This window comes from Citrus clementina, unplaced genomic scaffold (assembly GCF_000493195.1).
Source record: "Citrus clementina cultivar Clemenules unplaced genomic scaffold, Citrus_clementina_v1.0 scaffold_3, whole genome shotgun sequence".
Taxonomy (NCBI): Eukaryota; Viridiplantae; Streptophyta; class Magnoliopsida; order Sapindales; family Rutaceae; genus Citrus; species Citrus x clementina.
The window spans coordinates 15,200,224-15,205,953 of NW_006262339.1; positions in this window are offsets into that span (position 1 = coordinate 15,200,224).

Consider the following 5,730-nt stretch of genomic DNA (forward strand, 5'->3'; position numbering starts at 1 on the left):
GCTTTTGGTGATGGAAGAGTTGGCTGAGGAAAATGTTCTAGTTGGGTTGAAAATGGCAGATATGGAGAAGAGGATGATCCATAGAGTTCATATGGTGATGGTGAAGGGACTGGAGTGAAGTCTTCATAAGGGTTTTGGGAATCTTGAAATAGAAAGTCAGTATAATTTGGCTTTTCTTCTTTTATGATGATTCCACGGTTGGGAGGTTGGGAATGTAAGGATGGTGTAGGGATCATGAACATTTCATGTTTTGGTCCGAGAGATGTGTGAAGGATCTCCGGTTGATCTGGAGGAATATGGTTGAGTTCCATGAGGAAGTTCTTCAAGGAAGTTTTGATGTGGAAATCTTGTTAAAGACAGGCAATGTGAGGAACTGTGGTCCATTCTGATGCGAATCCCACAGCGAAACTTTGAAACCCACACTTAATTTATAGTTTCAACTTCCCAAGAAAATTCTAAACAGATTTATGACAAACAAAACCTTGACCCAATGCTTAAGAAAACATGAACCAAAGGTATAGAGAATGATATTAACGCCACACTCAAGAAATAGATGAGAAGGTGAGTGATAAGTCTAAATTTGGAACGCCACAAGAATGCAAATTCTTAATTCAAATAAAATTCATCTCTAATTTTATTACATTCGAATTTTATTACATAGCAAGGTTGCTGAGTTTAAATAGGCTAAAAGAAACCCAAGATCCTAAAAATACAAATGGAAACATTGGAACAACCCTCCAAGTAGGTTTGTCAAAGGATGCTTCAAAAGTCTTCACCAACCCACCATAATTAATGCTATATTTGACAAACTTAATGCTATCATTGACAAACTTAATGTTAGCCCACCATCATTGATGGTAGACTCACCTTACACATTGACAAACTTGAAACAAAACAAACAAATGAAGTTGAAAAACAAAGGAGTCGTTGAAAATCCCAAGTCTGAACAAGCTGTAATGAATTGGTCATAACTCCTTCTAGAGAACTCCAAATATATCTCTATAAAATTTATTGGAAAGCTAACTTAATTATCTTTCCAACGGTATATAGTTTGCACATTACTTTTGGCTCAATCAATACAGTGTTTATCCCGAATTTGACCTTTCTGCATTTGATACAAATTGTGTATTTGGCTTCCCAATAACTTGAATAATGCCCACAATGCCTTGTCTTATCTTCAAGCCCAATTCATGATGTCTTGCATCTTGAATTGCATTTTCAATCCATATTTTCTCAATTAATCCATTTAAAGCAGCTTGCATCTTTTTGGCTCTTGCTCTTGTAATTGGGCCTCCATGAATGTGCAAAGGATCACTTGAAGTTTTAATGGTATTCCCTTGATGGTTCTCATCACATTCATAACTTTGATTCTGGGTCCAAAAATCCTTGGTATGAGGATGTTGAAAGTATGGACGATGAATGATAAAAACAGAAGTGAACTGTTTGCCTTCTTGGTCTGGGAGTTCTAGAAGACGATGTGTCAGCAATTTATTGTAGCTTTCTGTGCCACCATGGTAATGGTGAAAATCATTCAAAAAGAGTCTAGGTAGGGGTAAGACTGGGAAAACCATTTTTGTGGTATACAAAACAGTAAGACACCATTTATACCAAAGTATCTCTGTGAGGTGTAATTACTAATCCTGTGAGAAAAAGATCATAAAAAACCTAAAGAGGACTTTTCTGGCGAAGTTTTGAATTGAGTGAGGTGATTGAAAAGTCATGTTGAGTGGGAAAGACTTCTGTGTGAGAGCTGTTTTAGGGAGTGAACTAGCAATGGCAATGATCGGGAAGGAAATCTGAGAAGTGATACAGAAGAACTGGGAAGGTTTTGGCTTTGGAGTTCTGGATAGTAAGTCTGGGATGAGGTTATGATCGCCTTTTATATGTTGGACATGGTAATCATATCTTGAAAACCATTCTTTAAGCCGAAGTAAGGTTTTTTTCTGGAACAACCTTGTGCTTAAAGTTCAAGATATTGGGAAAAGCTGAATTATCTAGTCTGATCAAGAATCTATGACCAATCAAATGGAATTCAAATTTCTTGATACCATTTTTCACGGCTAAGATTTCTTTGTAGACTGTGTGATAATGCTTTTGTGCATCAGGGAATTGTCCACTTGCATAAGCAATAAAGTGTTCTTTTCCATTGCATTCTTCAAGCAGGATGGCCCCCCGTGACTCGTCACTCGCATCTGTTTGCAGGATTCTTTTGCCGTCTGTAATTAGCTTTAAAGGTGGCGGATTCTGAGCAATCTGCTTTAATTACTTTACAGCATCTGTGTGGATATCTGACCAGGATGGTGGATTCTTTTTGAGAAGTGCAGCCAACTTACTTGTATGGTGATTGACATGTGGCAGGAAATCACTGATGTAATTAATGATTCCAAGAAACTGTTGGACTTGCTTTTTTGCAAAGTTACTTTCAGGAAAGTGGAGTAACTCTTGTGCAGTGTGGGGTCTAGGCTGATAGTGGTTGTCGCAATCGTACTTTTCTTGTCAGAGATCATGATTCCATGTTCTTGAATGATTTGGAAAAACTGTTGGAGTAACTTTTGATGCTCATCATGAGTACCTGAAAAAAGAAGCAAATCATCAATGTAAACAAGGGTATGGTGGAGGATTGGCTGAAAGATAGTGGTCATGGCCTTTTGAAAAATAGAAGGGGCAGTTTTGAGGCCAAAAGGAAGGACTGTCCATTGGTAATGGGCATTTGGAATACAAAAAGCAATTTTGTATCGTTCTGAAGGGTGAATGCCAAGTTGCCAAAAACAAAAACCGGACTTCAAGTAGAATTTTGAAAAGATTCGAGCATTTTTTAGGTGGACAAAAAGGGTGTGTCTGTTGGGTAATGGAAATTTTTTATCTTGGAGAAAATTATTGAGTGGTTGGTAGTCAATGACTAATCGTTTTTTGCCACGAAGAATTTCAGACCTTTTTTCAACATAGAAAGCTTGACAAGCCCATTGAGAATATGTGGGCTCAATGAGGCCTCGTTTTAGCAATTGGGCACATTCTTGTTGGGCTAAAATGAGGTCTTGTGGGGTCATTCCTGTATGGTTAGCTTTGGTTGGGTTGCTGTCTTCGTTTAGTTTGAAAGGTAAGGATATGAAGAACTTTGGGTTTTTCTACAACAGGTTTGGATGGGTAAAAAGGCTATGGTTTTCAGGGCAAAATTTGAGGATTTGATCTGTAATGGCCTGGTATGTGGGTGGTGAATGGGCTAAAGAATAAATCTTTAGAGTGTTGGTGAAGGGTTTAATCATGGATTTGTAACGGAGACTAGAGGAAGTAATTTGGACATTTTTTGCCTGTTTGTTTGGCAAGGCTGAACCAATTAGTTTTATCCAAACAACACAATTAGGAAATAACTGAATTTCTATTGGATGTTTAGTAACTAATTTAACTGTAAAGATCTTTCCATCAGCTGCTTTGAAGTGTTCTTCCTGAGTTTTCCAATACTCAGTAGGAAGTATAACAGGATTAAGCATACTTCGCTGAGCACCAGTATCGAGAAAACCAATGGTTGTGATGGGTTTATGATATCTAGAAGGGACAATTTGAATTTTGACAAAAGGTATGGGTATGGTATGGTCATGGATTAGGATGGAGGAAGGTTGGACTGTGTAGACGGGTTCAAAATCAGAACTGTCTGAATCACTGGATTCTACTGGTAAGGCAAAGACTGTATCATTGTTTGGTTCTTCTTGTTCAGAAAACAAGTGTTCAACTTGGTCTGTGGTTAGGGAAAACTCTGTAGTGGATTCCAGGTGTTAGATAAGCTTTACTGCCTTGTAAGGTTTGACAGGGCAGTCTTTGGCAAAATGACCTTTCTTTTTGCAAATGAAACATCTGCTCTTCTTTCTGTTAGGAAAATATTTGGAGTGGGATTGCTTTTTCCTGAAAAAGCAAAATCGTTGAGTACACCGTTTCCTGGATGGAAATGGGAATCTAGATTTCTTGAAATGAGACTTTTTCTTTGATGAACAGTCACATCTTTTTGGATCTTTGCACTTGATAGCCAAGTAAGGCTTTTTGCAAGCAGATCTGAAAGGTTCTTTGTCTTTGATGAGATCCTGGAAGAATTTCTTTTGTTCACACAGTTTGTCAAGACATCCCATAGCAATCTAAAATAATTTTCCCAATGATAATGTGTCAATGTTGAGCTTGTGAGCAGCTACTGACGCTGGATCTCTGGTTGTAATTCTTCTGGAAGAGAGGCTAGAAATACATGTCTGAGGGTAACATCGTTGAATCCGTTTAGCTTATAATAAAGCAAAGACATTTACTTGTAGTGGTAATGGACATCTTTTGTGTTGAGGGAACAACATTTCATGTTGAGATAATCACGTCTTGCAGCTTCAAAAGTAGCACTTGGTTCTCCAATAAATTGATCATGGAGAAGGGCTAAAGCCTAAGAAACATCAGGAATCTGAATGAACTGAAGTTGTCCATATTGTCCAAGACTGTCAAATCAATCTCGAAGAGAACCAGTAAAATGAGTATCGAATTCTCGTAGAGCAAATTGGGTTGTAGCATCTGGAGCTAACATTTGGAGATCAATCCAATCAGACAACTCTTCTAATCTTTCTCTCCACTTTGTGGTAGGGATATCATCAAAAGTAAACCATGGACTATTTAAAGGTTTGGAGACTTTTGGTGGAGGTGGAACTGACTGAGAAGATTCACCAGTTTCGTGATTTTCTTCATCAATGTCAACAGGTTCAGTTCTTGGCTAGTGTCAGTGGCACCAGACTGTTCAGTAGGTTCTGCCATGAGGAGTTTGGAAATATCAGCTAGATTTGAATCAGAAGTGTCTGAGTTTGTGTACTTTTCACGGATTAGACAGAATGCCAGAACAAGAAGCCAATATGTTCACTACAATCTTTATCGTTCATAGACCTTACTTCCAGCACTGTCTCTTCTCCATACTAAAAATCCCCATTACACTGTCACAGACCCAGACCCTCCTGCTACATCAGCCCCAAAAGAAATGACTAACGCTGATGAAGAAGCCTACCTGCAAGCTGAAGCTTATCTTGATCACAGACAGATACGTCGTGCCAAATGACAATATGAGAAAGAAACTGGCGATGTGTCTCCATCACACTACCCATCCACTCCATGATTGCAGACACGCATGGGAATCTTTAGCTTTTGCTTTTTTAAAGTTTGCTTTAATAATTAGACAAGGGTCTTGTCTTGTCTAAAGTGTGTTTTCTGCTTTTCCTTTTTATTTTTGGCATGGTATGCTTTAATCATTTTGCTTTTGTAAAAGATAAGAGTCCCACCTTATCTCTCCTTCCTCAAGATCTCTATATAAGGATCTCTCTATCCCTTTGTAAGGCAGGAGTTAATTTGGAATAAACATGAGTTTTCTTCACATCATGTTTCTCTAAATCTTTTTCTCTCTTCTAGGAATCAAAGAAATTATTTGGGGTTAATAATGATACGCTCACCTCTAATTTTCTAAATTGAGTATGCTCTACGCTTGCCTTAAGCCTAAGGATCCTGTGCATCAGAAAGGTCCTGCTTTATCCTCCAAAACTGATTTTTGTAAAATGAAATTATTTTCTAACAACGTTCACCCTCTTTGAAGGCCAAGAGTGCCGTGTTTTCGGGTGGTATCATGAAAAATTATTTTCAAAAATGATTTTCGATTTTGGTATTTGACGGATAAGTGTATATCGGCTGGAAACAAGAACTTGCGGGCTATTGGACCTAAGGACAGAC